The sequence below is a fragment of the Monodelphis domestica genome, chromosome 1 (assembly GCF_027887165.1).
Source record: "Monodelphis domestica isolate mMonDom1 chromosome 1, mMonDom1.pri, whole genome shotgun sequence".
NCBI lineage: Eukaryota > Metazoa > Chordata > Mammalia > Didelphimorphia > Didelphidae > Monodelphis > Monodelphis domestica.
The window spans coordinates 426185434-426206787 of NC_077227.1; the positions used below are offsets into that span (position 1 = coordinate 426185434).

At 35.8% G+C, this 21354-nt stretch overlaps 1 protein-coding gene, 1 long non-coding RNA gene and 2 other non-coding genes across 8 annotated transcripts in view; 3 read left to right on the forward strand and 1 right to left on the reverse strand.

Annotated features, from left to right (window-relative positions):
- The window catches only part of NR6A1 (nuclear receptor subfamily 6 group A member 1), a 261882-nt gene that overhangs the window by 178626 nt on the left and 61902 nt on the right, over nucleotides 1-21354 (reverse strand). The gene's annotated exons all lie outside the window — the stretch shown is intronic.
- LOC103102888 (uncharacterized) lies at nucleotides 2360-19772 on the forward strand. Its single transcript, XR_001623604.2, has 3 exons — nucleotides 2360-3035; nucleotides 4915-5857; nucleotides 12970-19772. It is a non-coding gene; the product is annotated as an uncharacterized LOC103102888 (long non-coding RNA).
- MIR181A-2 (microRNA mir-181a-2) lies at nucleotides 8471-8532 on the forward strand. The gene has a single exon (NR_127442.1). It is a non-coding gene; the product is annotated as a microRNA mir-181a-2 (primary transcript).
- On the forward strand, nucleotides 9790-9849 carry MIR181B-2 (microRNA mir-181b-2). The gene has a single exon (NR_127443.1). It is a non-coding gene; the product is annotated as a microRNA mir-181b-2 (primary transcript).

Consider the following 21354-nt stretch of genomic DNA (forward strand, 5'->3'; position numbering starts at 1 on the left):
TCCCAATGTTTCTCAAATCTCTTATATCCCCTGTTATTCACCCATGATAAAAAGTATTTCAGATGTGACTTCACCTAATAAAAGTCACAGCCTTCAGGCTATCACTCTCTGATATTGGACATTTCACAGTTCTCTACATTTCACAATACAGGCATTTTTAAAGTTAACAGTCAGTACTCATCGAACACTTCAAGTCCATGCTGATGCTACTAAAAATCAACATTCATGGTGGGGAAGGGAGGGAGGGAAGGGAGAGAGAAAATTGCCACATGCATTAGAATAAGGAATGTTAGGCCCTTAGAATAAAGAACATTATTGCTAAGGGCTTAGAATGTAAAATACTAACACCTAGACTATTAAGAGCTAGAAGGGAGCTTAGAACATAGAGTTAAACAGCTTAGTTAGTTATATAGCATTTCAAATGCAAAGTACCTTAAAGATATATAGATATATGTCATATATATTATATATGTGTGTGTGTGTGTATATATATATATATATATATATATATATATATATATATATATATATCATTTGACACATACTAGTTTTGTGACCATGGAAGAATCATTAAATGCCTCAGTGCCCCATTCATGTAAGTCTAAATTTAGAAAGTTGCAAGTGGCAAGACAAATTGCTCATCTATATCAGTGGAGTTCTTCCATAAGGATCAAATCACAGATCATCTCCACCCTCCCCATAAAAATCACCCCTTGATATATAATGCAAGTATCTATTGCAAGAGACTTTTAACAGAAGAAACTAAACCAGAGAGAAGTGACTTGCTCAGAATCACATAGCTGGTCAGTGGCAAAATAAGGCTCATCACTCCAAGTCCAGTTATCTTTCTACAAACCCTATGATAAAACTTTCTAGATCTTAGCAAATTTGTTTTTTCTTGCATTTTGCAATGACTATGGGCAAGTCATTTCATTTCTCAGCCTGAGTTTCCTCATTTGTAAAATAGAAATGATAATATTTATACTACCTTTCTCCACAGAATTGGTAAAATCATGCAGCCAATTAAACAGATGACTAATTAATTTTATATAAGAATATCCACCTTAGGGCTCTTTACAGGGATACTCTCATTTCCCCTATTTGCATTGTCAAAGCAAATATTTTGGTTAAAGTTTACCTATTTACAAGTATTTCCATTTTTTCCCCTCCCAATTCAAGTTAAAGCCAGATTCCACCTTGAGATCTCCACACCAAAAGCCCTGAAGTCCTCTTGGAGCTCCCCCAGGTTAACCTTCTTCTCCCATGATCCTCTGTTATCAAAGGTCTCTGGCTGTCAATCACCTTTTCCTTCAATGTTTCATCTTTTCCTTTACAACCTGTCTTTATACTATGTAACTTCTAATCTGGCCACCCCTTTTAGAAACCACAGTTGTATAAGCACAGGGTTACTGATGGATGGTGTCTTTTATCAATACACAACTCTACAAAATGTAGATCACTAGTCCAACCAAGGACCATGAATAGTATCCTGGACTATTATATATCTACTGGGTATAAAGAACACTGACCTGGCAAGTGTTGCCAGATGTATATATTAGTGTTGGATTGTTCACAACTTGCTTTGTGACTTGGGCAAATCCCTTTGCCATTCTGGAAGTGACTATCTGTGAAATCAGGGGACTGGACTAAGTGCATTTTAAAAATATCTTCCAACTCTGAGAATCTATATTAATAGTCTGCATTCTAAGGTTCCTTGTAGTTCTGATATTCTAGATCACCATGCAGTAGATGTCTCCTACTGTCTTGGCATATGCACTCAAACAAGCTGGAAATGTTTGTTTTAAAAATGACCTACATGTAACATTTGACTACAAATCTCATCAATATAACTTTAGTTAATATTAATAATTACTATAAATGGTAATCATATAAGCTGAGGGATGGTTTCAAAAAGGGACTAACTAGAAAAAAAAGCTTTCCTCATCTGAGTGCCTAAGAAAAGAACAAAGTTTATTTGAGCACAGATGAAATGGAAGAACTGGAGACTTACGGGAATTGCAAGATGGCCAAGTGATCTCATTGGATTCTTTTGTTCACAAAATTACAAAATCTCAGAGTTAAAAGAGATTAAAAGAAGCATGCAGTCAAACCTATTCCTGTAGAAATCCTAAACAAAATCTCCAACATGTGATCATAGCCTTCACTTAAAAGCCTCGAGTGAGAAGAAACCCACAACCTCCCAAAAACAATACATTCTGCTCTTGAATGGCTCTAATTGTTAGGAAATTTCCCCTTAATTACTTTTACACACAGAGACACATGGACTCCCTCTCCCCACCCCCCCAACCAAACAGAACAAGTCTCATTTCTCTTTCACATGTAAGGGTTAAATTGGGAATTTTGACAAAAATGAGAGCAGCTTTTAATAATTTAAGTATAGTTGTAAAGTATTATCCTTTTAAGTCAGAGAAAAGAAAACTTCTAGCAGCTTTTAACAATTAACAATTTAGTTCACTACCTAAAAATACCTATCTGTACCTGTAACTGCCATTAGAGAAAGTCCAGCTTCACCCTTTAGCTCAGCTCACCAGGCAGAAAACAAACAAATAAATAAATGTGTGTGTGTCTCCCTACCAACTAATCACCAACCCACACCACCAGCAACCAACCCCCAACCACAACTCATGCCCAGCTGCCAACTTCCCCTCAACTGCCATCCCTCACCGTTACCAACTCACAGCCCCACCAACTCAAATTGGCTCCTTTTACAACCTTTTCCTACCTTACTTCCTGTCTCAGTGGTTCCTCCTTCTTGTCTCTATGGTTTCTTCTTCCTGTCTCTATGGTAACTATTTCCTGTCACTGTGGGCTGGTTAATCACTACACATCTCTATGGTGAGAGGACCTTCAGGTCCCCCATTAAAGAAATTAAAGAATTCCTTTTTACACACAAGATAACCCATCATGAACTTAAAGACATCTAACTTCTCTAGTAACTGTCTTTTCTCCATACTAAACTATATCTAGTTGTTTTTGTTTTTTTCAGATACATCTCCATGTGGCAAAGCCCAAAGGTAACCTTTCTATTAAACTCTCCACAGTCTTCTTCAGCTTGTTCAAGTGTTCCCTACACAAGATGCTCTAAACTGAACACAATATTATTCTTGATCACTTCTTATGGTTTAGATCCTGAAGGGGACTCTTCATGTTACCTAAGACTGGTTGGGGATGTCTTTTCATATCTCTTCATTCAAATCCTGCTTGATCTTTATAATCTCGTTACTTTTCATTTTTATTTTTTTGGTGTGTTATTTTCTTATCAGTTACATTGCTAAGTTAGTGTGAATATTGTTTTCTTGGCTCTGCTTACTTTACTCTGCATTATTTCATATATTTATATATATATACACACATATATATATATTTCTACCTTTCTCTATATTGAGATGAGCATTGAATGTTTCCTATTCTATCATAAAAAGTTATAAATATTTTAGAGTATATGGGGGTGTTTTTTCTTAATGATGGCTTCCTTGGGTCATCCCTAAATTCTTCATGGTCTAGCCAATGGCTTTGTTTTTTGGTATTGTTTTGTTTTTAAAAGAATGTCACATTGTAACTATATTATTGAGCTGAACTAGCACTGAGATAGGCACAAAGGAAGCATTTAATACATCCCTATATGCCAAATTCCATTGTGCTTATACTTTGATGTACAACAAAGAACTTTAAGAATTAATCTTTTCTTCATCAATGACTATAAATAGAAAACAAAAAACAAGATTATATGCTAAATGAATTTATCTTATAAAATCTGAGATCTATTGTAAAACTGGTGATGCACTGCACTGTCAGGAAATTTAAGTTTAATCCCTCAAGTTGCCTGCAGTCAAAACCCCATCCAGTCTCTGAGCTTAAGTTCCTCATTTCTAAAATGAGAGTACTAATCTGTACTCTTCTCACCTCTCAAAAAAAAAGGTGAAATAATGGAGAAAAAAAAGCACAGCACACCATTTTAATAAAAAATATGGGATTTTAAAGCTATAAGGCAACTCAGATGTACTTCCACTCCCTCTTTTACAGATGGGAAAACTCAGACCCAGAAAGAAGTAACTTGCCCACAGTTCCAGACCAAATTGAAAAGCACAGCTGGAACTAGTCTCCAGATCTCCTAAATACCATGTCCAGGGCTTCTTCAACTATATCCCTCTATCGTTACCCTTTTGTAACTAAGAAAATACATGTAACAAGTATTATTGCTAGTACTTGGAATAGTACATCTATAACAGTCTAAACAGAAAAAAAGAGATACAGATACACACACACAACTACCTGGTCAATGATATCTAAGGGGGGGAAAAGGTTTCCCGGGAAAATCACAAGGAAATCAATGAGTTTTATTATAAAAAGTAGAAAGTGGGAGCATCAGACAGGACAAAAACATGCTTTAAAGTTAATGTTACAATGTCTAATGCTCTATGAGAAGGGTTAATTAAGATTAAGTCACCGTACTGGTTCTTAGGGATGGATTAGTGATTTGCTTCATGATATGGGACTTCTAAGATACATTTGGAGGACTTTGAGTCAAAAAGAGTGCCCCTTTTCAAAACACTGAAACACAACATGATGTAATGAAACAAGGAAAGATCTGGACTCAAATCATCTGAGTTTTAGTCTCCTCATCAGTATATGTGAGACTATACTTCTTGAACCATATTTGCCTCATGGTGGTGGTATGAAGAAATAGCTTTGTGAACCTTAAATCATACTATAAGGTTGGATTATCACGTGTGTGCATATATATACATAGTTATATATGTAGCCACATATACATATTTATCTATGTATGTGTGTGAGTGTAGAAAAAGAAACTTAATATTATACACTCTTTTTCATTATATACCATTGGTGTTAATGAATCATTTTATTGCATTTTTGCTTTGTTTCCTCTAGGTACCAAAGAGCAAAGGGTAGACACCAGAAGTTTAAGGTGTTCCTCACAACAACATTCCCATTTCTCAGCTGAAGCAATATGAATTTTAAGTATTCTAGAACCATCTGAATAAGATGAAACATATAGGAATAAACTGCATAATGGTGTCCCAAACAACTTCATTTTACAGTACATTAATTTATCTGTGATCTTACTGATGTGGCTGACACTACCCCCTCAATGCTTTCTCATCCTAAGTCTATGTCTTCAACCAAAGATCTTCCTAGCACGTGTACAATGGAGACTTTACCCTGTTTTTTGGCATAGCTTTTAAAAGAAAATAGTTCATAGGTACTGATTAACAACTCCTCTTGGCCATCTATCATCCTTCTCAATACCTGACTGGCCCATCCCCTTTTGTTGACATTGAAGAGGGAATAAGAAAAAAATCATAGGTGTACCTATATAATATCTGCCTGACCAATGTAATACTGCCATTTTATCAACTAATGTGAAGTACTCCAAAAGTCTTAGTGAAATTTGAATCTAATAAACCTTGTCTGAACATCCTGAAAGTTTGCTTCTATCTTCTGACCAACCACCTGTGAGGCAAAACAAATAACAATCCAATCTAATGCTAAAACTCCAGTGACAAGTTAACTCTCTTGATCAGGCAGACCTTTCTACTGCTCCATTTGGAATACTGTACCCGTGAAGCTCAGAACCAATAATGTTTTTTCATATAATATCTAAGACCAATTAATGATGATAGTTGAATTGACAATTCTATCACCTTCCCATTTAACAAGCTTTTCAACTTTATAGTAACTGTAGTTTGATTTTTTTCCCCTTTATGCAATTTACAGTTATAACACTGAGAGTCAAGCTGCCTTCACTATTTTGACAGAGGAAAAAATTATTGAGCAGATGATGTACACAATTTACATTCAAACCAAACATTTGGTGAGTTGTTTTTTTCTTAACTTCATTTTATTAGTTATGTTTAAAATGTGTACCACCTTATCGGTTTCCACAATGTCTAATTTCCAACTTGAAGGAGAGGCTAGTAACAGCATAAATTAAAAATGAATCATGAAATCTCAAAGGAAGAAAAGAACCTCAAAAGATTTATTCCATCAAACCCATACCAGTAAGGAATCTTCTCTACAACATCCTGGATGGGTAGTTATTCACCTTCACTTGAAAACTTATAGTGATGGTCAACTTAAATTCCCCAAAGCAGCCTAATCTACCTTTGGATAGCTATGAAGGTTGCAAATTGTTTCTTTTATTGAGTTTAAAACTGTGAAACTACTTCACTGCAAATCTCCTCGTTCTGTCCTCTGAGGTCAAGAAGAATAATGTAATCCTTTTCTCATGCAAATTCTTCAAATATATGAATATAGTTTTCATATCCCTCCTAAATTTCCTCTTTTCTAGGCTAAACACCTCATTTCTTCAATTCTTCCTCATATGACAGTTGAGTAATCTCAAAACCCTTTGGATATACTTCAGCTTATCTGTGACTCTCCTTAAAATCAAGTACCTAGAACTGAACACAATATTTCAGACTCATCTAGCCAGCACAGAGAGTCTCTTATTCTGAATGCCATACTAATTCTACTTATGTAGTCTAAGATTGTGTTTCTTTTTCTGGATGTCATCTCACACTTGATCCACATTGAGGTTTATAATTCAATAGAACTATCAAAGTGCTACTAGCTATACTTTGATTTTTTAACCTAAATGGAAGGCTTTACATTTGAATCATGATTGCCTTGTTTGATGTGTTAACATAAAGTCCTGAAGCCATTCTAAGACAAATCACTGAATATCTTTTACCTTGTTTCTAGATCTCAGGTCATCCACTAACTGGCCACCACTCCCATAGCTGAAATAGAATAGGCATTCTGCTAAGGACTCAACATAATGGAATGCAGGTTGATGTGACAGAAATATCAGATTTGGGAGTTGGCCAACTTAAGTGTGAATCGCAGCTATGCCACTTACTAGCGTGTAGCTATGGACACATTACTTTCCCTTTCAGAAGTTCAGGTTCCTCATCCAGAATTAGCACTGAGTGGCTCATATCAATATAGTCCTCAAAGGTTTTATCAAACTGCTTCTTCACAACTCAAAGTGATAGATAATACAAATTTTATTATACCCACTGTATAGCTGGGAGGAAAAATGAAGGCTCACAAGGTTACATGATTTGCCTAGCTAGATTAAAAGCAGAGCTTCAAATTCAAGGCCCTCTTTACTCCAAATCTAGTGTCTTTTTCATCACAGGATGTTGCATTTCAAAAATGGGAAAGATAATACTATTTGTATTACATACCTCTAGGGGTCATTGTCAAGAATATTAAACAACTGAAAAAAAGCCACACTGTTGTGAGTTACCATATCCCTACAGAATAGAATTTTTGAAAAGTGTTAAGGCACCTCTTAGAAGAATGGTAGAGTATAGGTGAAGAATAAGTGATAAATTTCAGTCGTGAACAGGTGTTGATTTGTTTTATTTAACTGTACTGACTTATTACAAGAGGGTATTACATTGGAGGGGAGAGAAGAGCCTGAGAAATGAGAGAGAGAGATAAAAGAGCTTCAAAAGAAAAAAAATTTAAGTGGGTTATGAGAAGCTCCTGAACGACTTGTTAAAAAATAAAGAGACAAAATAAGTTGTGATGTATGAGTGTAGTGTGTAGTAGAAGCTCTGACAATATATACAACATGGTCAATTTTAAGAAAATAGTTTAGGACAAAAATATTACTTCAATACTTTAAAAGATCTATGATTTCACTAATATGGATGCATTAACAAATTAAATAGGCAAGAGCATAGGAAAGAGTTCTAAATTTGTAGTCAAAAGACCCAAGTCTAAGGCCCAAAGCTACTATTTATAAAGTAGACAATTCATTTCCCCTCAGCCTCAGATTTTTTTCACTTGTAAAAAATGATGGGTTGACTCCTATCTAATCTCTTCTAATTCTACAATATATGAATATAAATACTCTTTCTACCAATTCACATAATAACACGGTAACACCTTGGTCAACAGTCTTCATGAGCTGCTACAACCAAAAAGAAAAAAATTAATGCCCTAGGGATTAACCCTCTTCTCTGAATTCTAACAGATGTTTCTTAGACACATTCAGTCCATTTCCAGGCCCATCCTCAAAGCCTGGTAGAACTAACTAGATCTTACAGTCTTCTGGCATAAACTTATAAGAACCCAGGTCATCCTCATATTTTAGATGAAACATCAAAGAAGTACTTAAGTGAAGATGGGTTTTTAAATAGCCAAGATAAATATGATAATGCTGTTTTTTTTTCCAGTTACCAATCATCAATATGCAAAGAAGCTTTCTCAGTCTTTCCCTTCAAGTCTGCTTAACTATATAGCCTTAGAGTCCTGCAGTTTATTAGCTATCCCTTCACACACAGTTTCATTTGGCCAGTAAATCCCTAAAAGGAATATGCAACCATCAGCAACCTTTCCAGTGGAAAAGATATTCAAGAAAATACATATATACAAAGGGCATTAGGAGAGCAACCTATAGATAACTTCAGTGAACATTCAACGCTGTCGGTGAGTTTTTAGATTTAAAAGAAACCATCGACCGTTGACTGTGCCTTGAGGTTTATCATAGACACGCTGCTCAATAACAGGGCACGATTTACAGGCAATGGTAAACATTCCAAATAACTGGTTACATGGCTGTTCCTGAAAATACATCAATGGGAGGTTTTCAAAGAATTTCCTTCAGCTTAAAATATAAAAACCATTCTTGACTCTCATTTCTATATATAAGAAACAGTCTGGTTTCAATATGAGACACAAACTCAATGATAGAAATAGAAGGATGCAGATATTTCAAATAACAATGTACCTCAACACATAGTACAGGGGCAGTTAGGTGGTACAGTAGGAGGAGAACTGAACCTAGAGTCAAGAAATCCTGGGTTCAAATATATCCTCAGAAACATAGTAGCTATGTGACCTGGGGCAAATCACTTTTTTACCTCTGTTTATATTTCAATTTTCTCAGTAAAATGGGGATAATTGCACCCATCTTCCAGAGTTGTTTGCAAACCTTTTCATCCTTTATCACAGTTATCAGGATAAAATTAGACTATATTTGTAAAATATATTGCAAACATTAAAGTGCTATATAAATGCCAATTGCTATTATTATGAAGAAAACACCAGAAAGAGACAAAAGAACTGAATCTGAAATCTAACCCTTCCACTTACTAGTTGTGGCCTTGATTAAGTCATTTAAACACTCTATATAAATATCAGCTTATTTTAATCCACATATTATTACTGACTTACAAATCCTGTAATCTGCACAAATTACTTAACATTGGTTACAAGAGGACAGAAATATAATGGGGAAAAGGCCACTACATTAAAAATAGTGGAATGAAAATGAATGCAAGTCCTAGCTTTCTCACTAACTCATCAAGTAACCCTGAACAAAACATTGCCTAGGCTAGACCTCAGTTCCTTCCATTATAAAATAAGGATTATTTTGTCCTTATTTTATTTTACAATTTTATGGGATTATATTATATAGATTATCACAATAGTCCTCAAAGCTCCAACATTCTGCGATCTGAGGTGTCTTCCTTTCAGTACTGACACCAACAGTGCTGAAGTCCACAGATACCCATTCAATCAACTGCCTTATCTTTTTCAAACTTGCATGAATTTGGGCAATTCCTTTCCCTTTTTGGTTTCATTAACTAAAAAATTATGTCATTGACTCCTGAATATAGTCCTATTCTCACTAAATAAATTAACCATCCCATCGTACAGATGCTAGAGAAAGAAGAAGAGATGCTCCTTATATCCTAACTCTGGAGAATAAATATAATGTCTGCAATCAACATTCATTGCTGTCGGTGGGTTTTTGATTCAATCAACTCACTGATCAATGAATGCAAACTGCGGATCAAATATCTAAAAGAGGATGCCCCTTGCCAAATATTCTGAAGCTGTTCTAAAGTTGATTGCTATTTATCTTCAATTTCAGCTATAACCTCAACAATCATATATTAAGCCCTTATTTTGTGCAGTGCTCTGGGCTTAGCATTGACTACCAAAATTCTGTTCCTAAAATCCAAGTCTGATCAGGACACTAACCTACTCTATCAGTATCAGTGATCCTTTACTGTCTCTAAAATAAAATACAAATTCTCTATATTGGTATTTTAAAAATCCTGTGTAATGTTGATTTAGCCTACCCTTTTTAGACTTAACCCTGCCTCCCTTCATCTAAATTCTAGCCAAAATGGACTATGTGATGTTTCCCAAACTTGGTATTCTGTTTTCCATCTCCTACCTCCATGCTTGCATAGTCTCTGCACACCTAAAGTGATTTCTTACATCACCTCTACCTCTTAAGAATCCTAGGCATATTTCAAGGCTCATATGCTCAGATGACATCTTACAGGAAGCCCTTCCTTGATTTTCTCTTCCATTATTACTTACTAAAATACAACGAATGAACACCTACATAAAATGATTATAATACCAAATTGAGAGTCAATAACCATTCATTAAGTACCTACCATGTGCTAGGCATGGTACTAAACACTAGGGTTATCAAGAAAGAAAAAACACTCGACCTTAACAGCTCCCATTTTAATAGAGAGGCAACATTCAAAGAAAGAACATTCCAGGTATGAAGCACAGCAGGTGAAAATTTATAAAGCCATAAAAGATGATATGTCTTTTGCAAAGAATAGAAAGGAGATTGGTATCACTAGATTTTAGAATACTTAGAGTGAAGAGAATATATGAAAACCGGGAAGAAGCTGTTATAAAAGTCTTTAGAAGCCAAACACAAAATTGCTCATTTGATCCTGAAGGTAATAAGGAGCTTCTCTAGTTTTATAAAGGATGTGTGGAATGACCTGGCCAGATCTATGCTTTAGGAAGGCTATTTTGACAGCTGAATGAAGGATTCTGGAATGATACCTGGAGCAGGAACACTAACCAGCAAACTACTTCAATAGTCCCAGTGTGAGGTGATGAGGGCCTGCACTAGGGTGGTAACAGTTTCAGAAGAAAAGTGGAATATATGAGACATGCTGCAAAGGTAGAATTGATGACTTGGCAAAAGACTGGATATGGGGAGTGAGAGAGTGAGGAATCAATGGCACATTGGTTGCAAGTCTAAGTGACTAGGGGGATAATGGTTATCCTCTATAATCATAGAGGATTTAGGAAAAGGGAAGGATTTAGGGAAAGACAATGAGCTCAATTTGGGACATACCGAATTAAAAATATCTACAGGGCATCCAGTTATGTGTCCAAAAGATATTTTGGAGATGTCAGACTAAAAATCATGTGAAATTAAAGCTGAAGAAATATATCTAAAAACCATCTATATAGTAATAACTGAATACAGGGGAGCTGATAAGGTTATTAAGTAATAATATAGCAGAAGGGGAAAAGAGAAAAAGATCTTGGGGGACTTTGGCAGTTAGTAGATGCGATCTAGATGAAGATCCAGCAAAGAAAACTGAGGAGTAGTCAGAGAGATTGGTCAGATAGGGAGTTTAACTGGCAAAGATGAGAACTGAAAAGAGGCCACTGGATTTGACAATTAAGAAGTCATCAATAACTTTGAAGAGAGAAATTTCAACTAAATGATGAGACTGGTGCCAGGATGCAGAAAGTTTAGAGAATGAGAGGGCAGAAGGTAAAAAGGTGCCTATCATGGATCACATTATTAAGCTGAGGTATGAAAGAAAGCAGAGATTTAAAGGATGATAATGGGTAGGATGGAAAGAGCGAGTAAAGGATTTTAATGGAGTAGATATAGGCAGGTTTGCAGGCACTAAGAAGCAGCAAATAGATGGAGAGAGACTGAAGATTAGTGAGAGTGGTGCAGAAAGGAGTTGCAGTGGGAACAATCTGTTTGAGAAGATGGAATAGGCTGAATCACTTGAACATGAAGAAGGCTTTGCCTTGTCAAAGGAGAAAGGCCAAATTTTCATGTGAGACAAGAGTGAAAGAGAAGACAGTGGGGAATGGCATCTGAGTGATGGGAGAGAAGAGGAGAGGAGGGAGTTCTAATGAAATTGTCTCAATTTTCCTTGTGAAATATGAGGTATACCCCTCAGCTGAAGGGTAGGAGAAGGGGAGCCATGGAAGGTCTGAGGAGGAATAAAGAAATTTAGAAAAGCCCATTGGTGAGTAGAAGGGATGATAAATCAATTAGAGAGGTATAAAAGAACTGCCTTGTTACAGTAAGAGTCAAGTTAAGATGATATAACAAATTTGTATAATTTATGTCAATTATATAAACTATATTTATCCAAATTATAAATACATAATTACCTCTCTACATAAGAGGTGAAAACTAAGTTCCATGATCTAAGTTTTAAAGTCACATAGGATAAGGATCAATCTAGGAAAAACTTTTTGGATAAGGAGATATTTGCCCCAAGTCTTAAACAAGAAATTGTATTTTGTGTTGGTTTTATCTATCTTGGGAGAAGCTTGCTAAATTCCAAGCACTTGTTTCCCAAATCTCTTAAAGTTTCCCCAAAATAGCCAAGGTCAATGGGACATTACCCTAAAAACTGTAATTTCATCATAATATCACTGGCACCTTATAATCAAAGGTTCTCTCCATTGTTGCCTTCCCCCCCGCTCCTCAAACACACAAGTAAATCCATTGTTTTCTCATCCGAACACAGAAGAGAACCTGTGTTCTTAAAAGCTATTCTAGCATGGAACATGCTCTCGCAAGACTTACACCAAAAGGAAAGGCTTATATAAGGGAACTAGTGATGGACTGGGTGTCTTCTATATAACACCCAGCCTAGCTAAGTGCAGAGAGGCTCATCAGTGAGGCTGATTCCAGGTGATCAATGACTGTGGCCAGATACTCAAGAAGGCTCCTAGAAAAGGCTATGTTCCACAGAGGGAATTCTCACATTAACAAAATCATGGTTCTTCCCTAAGTACTAAACAAAACACATAAATGGCAAACAAAAAAAAAACAAACCCAACATACTATATTTCATAGAAATATATATTTTCTAATTACAGCATTATATAAGACAACGTCAAGAGGATGAGAACAGTAACAATCAGCATGAGAAAGAAATGAAAAGGATTTAGGAAAGGCTTCAACCAACATACTACATTAAGTCCTTCAGTCAATGGCCCCCAAAATTCATTGGATGGCAAGTAAAAATCTAACCCAGTGCCTGAGCCTCAGTGACATTAAGTCTTCAATACTTCAAATTTGCCATATTACTACAATATCCACATAGATATTGTTCCTATGGATATGGATTCTTCCATAATATTGTTTTAATCGATGTTTTGGTGAAACCAATTAAAGTTGCTTTGCAGGAGTTATCCTATATTTCCATCCAAACGTAAAGAGGGCACATTCATCAATTATTGCTTTCATGGATTTGATTCTCTAGATAAGAAGTTTGCAGGGAGACAGAGGCATACAAAGGCCAAGAAAATATGCATCACAACTTTTTTCTTAGTAAAAATTAAATTGTCATAATGGCTTTCAGAATTACATAAGACAGTTATGAGTCCACTAAATCTTTCATGGTAATGGAAAAGCAAGGGCACTAGTCATGAATAATTTACTATATGCTTAAGCTTCGTATTAGAGGACTCCCACAGCAAGAATCATATGCAGTAGGTTACTTATAAGAGATGATTCTCACTAACTTAGCCATTATTAGTTGGCACTTACTTTGGAAGTTTAGGAGGGAGAAAAGAAGGGGACAGGCACAAGAGCAAGACAAGGTGACACCAGTAAAACTCTAAAACTAAAATGAAAGACAAAGAGGATGTCAAGTGACCATTAAGGACTGAGAGAACTGAATTTATCATAAGATATCATTACCTAGCCCTTACCACTCTTCTGCCTTAGAAGTAACACTTAATATTGATTCTAAGCCAGAAAATTAGGATTTATTTTTTAAAATTAACCCCAAAACCCCATAAGATATCTAGATATAACTAGTTATCTCAGCTATCATCTAGTGAAAAAGGCAGTCTGGTAAAATGGATAGAATACTAGCTCTGCAAACAGAAGAACTGGGCTCAAATCCTAGCTTTGCTCCTTGTTACCTGACAGGGGACAACAAGTCTTTTCACTTCCTGGACCTAGCTTTCTTTATGAAATAAGAGGGTTGAACTAGGTAACTTTTAAGTTAGTCAGTCAACAAACACTTATTAAGTAAGCACTTGCTATGTGCTAGGTACTATGGTAACTGTTGATCCTTCTAGCTCTAAAGCTATGGTCCATCTACCCTAACCCAACCCTTTCACTTACAGAGAAGGAAACTGAGACTGGAGGAGGCAAGTGATTTGCCCCCAGGTTACAGAGGTATCAAGAGGCAGAGCTGAAGTTTGAACCCAAATCCTCTGGACAACAATATAGTGCTATTTCCACTCTTATCATGCTTACTCTTTAGAAGCAAGATCAGAGCCAATTGATACATTTAACATCAATACATTAGAAAAACTCATGAGCTAGATGCATACAGTATAATATCAGAGAACGGGTATGAGAGATTAGAAAAGAGAAAGATCACTTCTTAATGGGGCTGAAAAAGATCAGAAATACTTTCATGGGGCGGTGAAACTTTTTTACAAGATAATTTTGAAAGATAGGGCACTGGTAGATGGGAGAGATCAGGAAAGGATTCATTAAGGTAGATGGAAGTTCTTAGATACATATATAAGTATCTCCTGCCAAGGACTTTTTAGATGTCTTAAATTTCATACGTTTCCTCCCTGCTATTTTAGTGACAGTAGATATCCCTCTGCACTAGTCTGTCTTGACTCTACTTACAATAGAGGACCCATCCATAAGAAATACAGAATATGAACTTTACTTTGGAGCTTCTATAAGATATATGCAAAAGTGACAAGAGTGATTATCAAGTTAAATGGCAAGTACCAACAAGCTGGGTACATTCAGGAGAGCAACCTAGAAGATTCAAGAAATTGGGCATAGGTAATCTGGACAAAAAAAGATATATGTGTGTTGGAGTAGGGGAGAGAAGGGAGAGACAAATTAGTTGTCAAGCCTTTGAAGGGGAGTAATTCAACAAAAGAATAAGCTGCTTTTGGAGATGAGTTCTTATCACTAGGGGTATTCAAACACAAACTGGATGACAACCTGTTGGTGATGCTCTTGAGATGATTGTTTCACACCTCAGTTCAGATATATACTCTATAATATCTGGATTATTCTCCCATTCTTCCCCCATTCTCATTCTGCTTTCCTTAAGTATCCATGCTTTTTTGTTCATGCCATTTCCCATAAATGAGTCAGTTAATAAGCACATAATATATATATATATAAAGCACTCTCACTATGTGTAAGATTAAAAATTAATCTCCAAATACTTCAAGTATTATATTCTTATAAAGATGTATTAATTAATAACTTGAAGAAAAAGGAAAATGATAGTGTTAGCAAAGAGAGAGTTGCCCAAATGGCCAAAAGCAGGAAGAGAGCCAGGAGGAGAGTTCAGGAAGAAGAGTTAAAAGGTGGGGTTACAGCAAACTTTTATGTACAATACATAGTAAGGATGCTACATGGACAAAGGGAAAAGGACTCTGGGAGATGAAGTCCAAGGGTTCAAGGTTTTTAATTACACATATGGCACTGTGCTTTGTTGTAAATACAAAAACAAAAAAAGTCATTCTAAAGAGAAAGACAACATGTAAATAACTAAATACATTCAAGATAGTTACAGAGTAAATGAAAGGTAATTTCAAAGAAGGTACTAGTAGCTAGAGACATGAGAAAAAGCTTTATGTGGAAGATGGGATTTGAAATTAGTCTTGAAGGAAGCCAGGAAAGCTAGGAGGCAAAGAGGAAGAAGGAATGCATTCAGGCATGGGTAACAGTCAGTGCAAGAGAAGGAGGAAATGTCACATGGAAGAACATTAAATAGGCCAGTGTAGCTAGATCAAAGCACATGAAGGGGAGGAAAGTGCAAAAATATTGTAGCAGTAGGAAGTCAATAGGTTAAAGATCTTTAAACACCAAAAAGAACTTTATATATAAATATATATGTAGATATATTTATCCTGAAGGTTTATTCAATAATACTGAGCCCTTGGAGTTTATTGAATAAGAGGATAAAATGGTCAGACCTAAGCTTTAGAAAAAAAAAATCAAATTGGCACCTGAGTGGAAGAGCAATTAAGAGTGGAGAGAGTTGAGGCAAGGAAACCAGTTAGATGTCTGGGAAAAAAGGTGATGAGGACATGAACAAGGGGGGACTAATGTATATAGATGGAGAGCAAGTGATAGATGAGGCACATTTTGAAAGTAGAAATGTTAAAATTTGGCAAGGGTTTGGATATATGAAACGAGAGTAAGGAAATCAAGGATAACATAGAGTTTATAAGCCTGGATAATTGGGAGGATGATGGTACTCATTAATAATAGAGAAGTTTGGAAGAGGGGAGGAATTATAGGGAAAAGAAAACTAATAATCCTTGTTTTGGCTGTGGTGAATGTGAGCTGCCAATGGGACATGCAGTTTGAGAAATACAAAAGACATTAGTAATCTGGGATGAGAGAGGGAGATAGAGGAAGAGAAAAAGTAAAGGTGAGAGACAGAGGAGAGGGAGAAAGAGAGAAACTGAGAGGAGAGAGAATATGAATTTATAGTATTATAATATCCTTCTGTCTCCATCTCTTCCTATTCTAGTTATTTTCCTAAAGTATAAGTTTGATCCTATTATTCCCCCATTCAATAAATTTAAATGGCTTAATTACCTATAGGATAAAATGTAATCTCTTCTGTTTAGCTTTTAAAGTCCTTTAGAAGTTATTCCAGCCTGGAGGCAACTGGGTAGCTCAGTGGATTGAGAACCAGGCCTAGAGATGGGAGGTCCTAGATTCAAATTTGACCTCAGACACTTCCTAATACACAATATTAATTCCAAGACATAATTTAAGGGTTAAAAAAAAAAGGAAGTTATTCCAACCTATTTTTCTTGTCTCATTATATATTACTTCCACTCCTGTCTAAACACTGTGATCTAGCCAAAGTGGTCTCTCCCAACATAGTACAGTACCATCCATCTCAAAGCCTTAACACCCACTCTCCTTCATACCTAATATGTACTCCCTCCTCATTTTGTTTTATAGAACTGTTCCTTCATAATTTACAAGAATCGCCATCTATTTGAAAGAAGTCTTTCCTGATCCCTCCCAACTCTAGTGCCTTCCCTTTCAAACCACTTTGTAATTTATTATTTTATAGTTGTTCTCTTTATATTTATTCCATATATTCATACATGTGCCTATTTTACATACATACATATATACTGTCTCTCCAAAAGAGGGGGAGACACACACATATACACACACTCTCTCTAAGGCCAGATATAGATATATCTTCAGAGACATAAATTCACCTGTGTTCATGAGATCACTCAGTGGGATAATGTAAGGTCCCAGAACAGAGTCAATTGTTAACCCACTGTTAGAAATTGTGATATGAAGAACCAGCAAAGGTGACAGAGAAAGAAAGTCAGAGCAATATGGCAAAAACCCAGAAGAAAGTGGGAATTCAGGAAGAGGTGATCCACAGTTATTAGCTGCTGCAAGAAAATCAACAAGATGAGGATTGATTTAAAAGCCACTAGATTTGGCATGAGCTCTCAAACCTCAGGGAGAGTATGATGGGAGATGATCTGTGTGCTCCCTTCCTAATTCTAAGATGCTACAAATTTAAGAATTTAAAGTGATATAGGAGAATAAACAAATCCAGAGAAGAGAGTGCTAATAAGCAGCAGAGTCAATATTCAAACAGATTCTACTTCCTAGAGCCCATATCTATAATTTAAAAAAAAAAAAGTTAAACCAATTTCTTTTTCTCTACTATTCTGTGATCTCTAGCTTTTGGCAAAGCTCTTACTATTCTAGTTATTCTAATTCCCTAAAACTCTTTATAAAAAATTTTCTGAATTTATATAGGAGGAGTACATTTTGCCATTATTTGGCACCAACAAGCATATCATCTTGCCATGCTGGCTGTAACCTTTACCAAGCAAAGTCCTGGCATGTAGTACTCAGTACCTGGTACTTTCCCATATTTTACTTGGTCACTTACAATCTAATCAAACTCACTCTTTTTGCTGATGAAGAAAAGGACCCAAAGAGAAAAGGCCCCAAGATTGCCCAAGTTAGTGGCAGAGCCAGAACTCAAAGCTGTCTTGAAGCCAAGTCCAGTTCCATTGCCACTATAACATGCTTCTTTGTATGTGTCTGATTACACATTTATTCTGTGTCACACATATTAGATCACACACATTAGATATACAGAGAACACAGAAGAGATGTCTTAGCTACAAGCCTCAAGTTCCCTTGTAATACTAATATCTTTAAACCACTTAACATAAAAAATTAACTACCCTTTTTAATAAAAATTAAGTTCCTATCTTTTTTTTTTAATGTTTCACTGAAAAAGTTTTTGAGGTTGTAACCCTAATCTGATTTCTACCATAGGCTCTGTAGAATGAGGGCAACTAGATAGCACAGTAAATAAAGTGCCAGACTGGGATCTGGATTCAAATCCGACCTCAGACACTTCCTAGCTATGTCACTCAACTCTGATTGCCTAGCCCTTGAAGCTCTTCTGTCTTGGAACTGAGAGTAAGATGGAAAAATAAAGAGTTTTAATAATAATAGTAAGTTTAAAAAAAAGTATTGTAGAATGAATGAAATTCACTGGAAAGTTTGCACTACAAATGTACTCCTCCAGGATCAACATTTTCTTTCTGATTCTTTTAATTATTATCCAACAACAATTACTAGGTATCTATGTGCAAGGAAGGCCCTGGGGATACAAAGACAAAAAATTGTAATTGCTTCATTTTCTACTAGTTTTCTATCCATGTGATCTTGAACAAGTCACTTGATATCACTTTGGTTTATCAAAATAAGGGGTTAAACCAGAAGATCTTTAAGTTCCCTTTCTGCTTTAATTCCACCCTCACTGCCAATGTTCTATAGTTTAACTCCCTTGAAAGTTCAACAGCCTTTCTCTAACTCTCTAGTTAGGGCTTGCTGCCACCGAGTGGATTAAGAAGGCTCTAACACCAAAGAATGACAAGGCCTAGGACTGTACTACTCAGGCAAATCCACCAGATGGAGACTTAAAAATATAAATTGGGAAACAAGGCTGCCTACATTTGAAAGTCAAGTGGTCATAGGGTCACAGAATTTGGGACTACAAAGAACCTTGTTTTATAGTTAAAAAAACTGAACCCCACAGCTAATAAGTATCAGGATCCAGGATTCAAAATTTGAACTTCTATCACCAAATTGAGAACCCTTTCACCACAGTACCATGGAAATACCTTGTAATAAGACCATTTTCTTCTCTCTGCTAGATTCCAGTTGTGTAGCTTTCAAAAATCAGGTAATTTATGCCACTGCATTTATCTGAAGAGGATGGCTTTAATTTAGTGTTTTCCTCCACACATTAACCATTTTATTTCTTTTTTTGTAAGGTCTACTCTATGTAGGCAGAAGGTAAAAATACCTGTACTATATGCTCAGGAGGTAATATGCAGCTAATTAAACTTATGCAACCAATTAAGAATTAAATTTGAATGGTTAATTACAGCTAAATTTTCATAAAATTAAGACTGATAAAGCATTTTCCTTACAGAAAGCCTATGAGGTTGATAATACAGATATTTAAAAACCAGGTAAATTGGCATAGCATTAAAGATTAAAGCAATAAAAATTATCAGCATTCTAGTTCAGTAGTGTTAAACAAATAGAAATAGGAGCCACTAAATTCTGAATAAGGATCCTTACAGGTAACGTATTGACTTAGAAAGCCACATATTAACATTATTTGTGTTTTACTGTATTTTTATTTTTGTTAAATATTTTCTTGTTACATTTTAATCTGATTTACATCTGAAATATTTTTTTATTTTATATATATATATATTATTCAGATTTACATCTGAAACATTTACAATCTGAAATACATTTAATCAGATTTCAGTCTGAGGCTTGTATAGGGGAGTGTGATTGATACCTCAAATCTAGTCCACCAAAAGACTCAAAAGATTTGTGGATAAATTTCATAGAGTTCATGAACTTGGGGAGAAGGGAGAAATCACATCTTTATTTTCACTAATCTCTAAATGAAATTTAGTATTTCCTTCAATTATGAATTATATTAAAGCAACATATTTTGAGAAAGTCCATAGGTTTTACCAGACTGCGAAAGGACATTTATGACACTTGAAAAGGTTGAGATTCCTTAATCTATATCCCAAATTCTAAAGAACACAAATCCTAACTCCAAACTTTATTACTACAACTGCCTTGCCTTCCAGCCTTCCCCCACCAGTCCAACAAATGTTTATCAGCCATCCACTATACACAGGCCTAATGCTAAACAGAAGAATCTCAAGACAGAAACAATTTGCCCCTAAGATACCCACCAAGGATCTCTAAATTAATGCAAAGATCATGACTACCTAGCCTTTAAATACATTTTTTTTTACCAGCTTATCAACAATCCTCTACTCTGGTTGGTAGAAAGAGCAGCTTCAGTTTCAACCCCCTAAAATGAATCAGTGCTGTCAGTGAGGGGCAGAATCCAAGGCATGAATCCCAGCAGGAAGGCTAAGTGCCTCCCTTCACAAGAATACTTAGAAGAGAGCTTCCTTCAAAAAGCCAAAATCACCCGGGACTAGAGTATTGATCCCAAGCTTTGGAAGCAGATCCTTCTCCTTAGCCTAGGGACTACCTGGAGATATAATAAAAAGCACTCTGGAATCACAGCAGGGTGATGTAAGGGTCAGAAGGCAAGGGAAGGCAGACTTTTCTTCCTCTGTTTCAGGAAAAACTTGTCCCTAGCAAAGTCCTTCACCAGTTCCTCCACATGACAGAGAAGTGCTGGGACCTGGGTTCTCAAAATCTATATTTAAAAAGTACAAGCTCTAAATGATCCTACTGAGCTGGAAACATTTTGAGACCAGGTTTGATAATGGACTCTCTCACCCTCTTGGGCAGAGGCTTTTAACCTTTTCCTGACATAGACAAGAATCTGTGAATACCTTACAAATCATTTGCCTTTCTTTTTAAATATATAATAAATTCAATGTATTGCTTTCAAAACTGTCCCGATCCAAAATTCTTTCAAGCCTTCCTCCTTTTCTCCAGTCACCCCCCAGGGGGGAAAGGAACAAAAAAACCCTAACAAATATGTATAGTCAAAAACCAAAACAAATTCCCAAACTGGACCAATCTAAAACTGTGCATCTCATTTTGTATCTTGAATCTATAAGAAGGTAGGTGGGTTATATGTATCATCAGTTCTCTAAAACTGTAGTTTATCATTGAATTGATCAGTTTAAGTTTAGCTTGAAAATGCATGTGATGTCTTTATATTCTGTCAT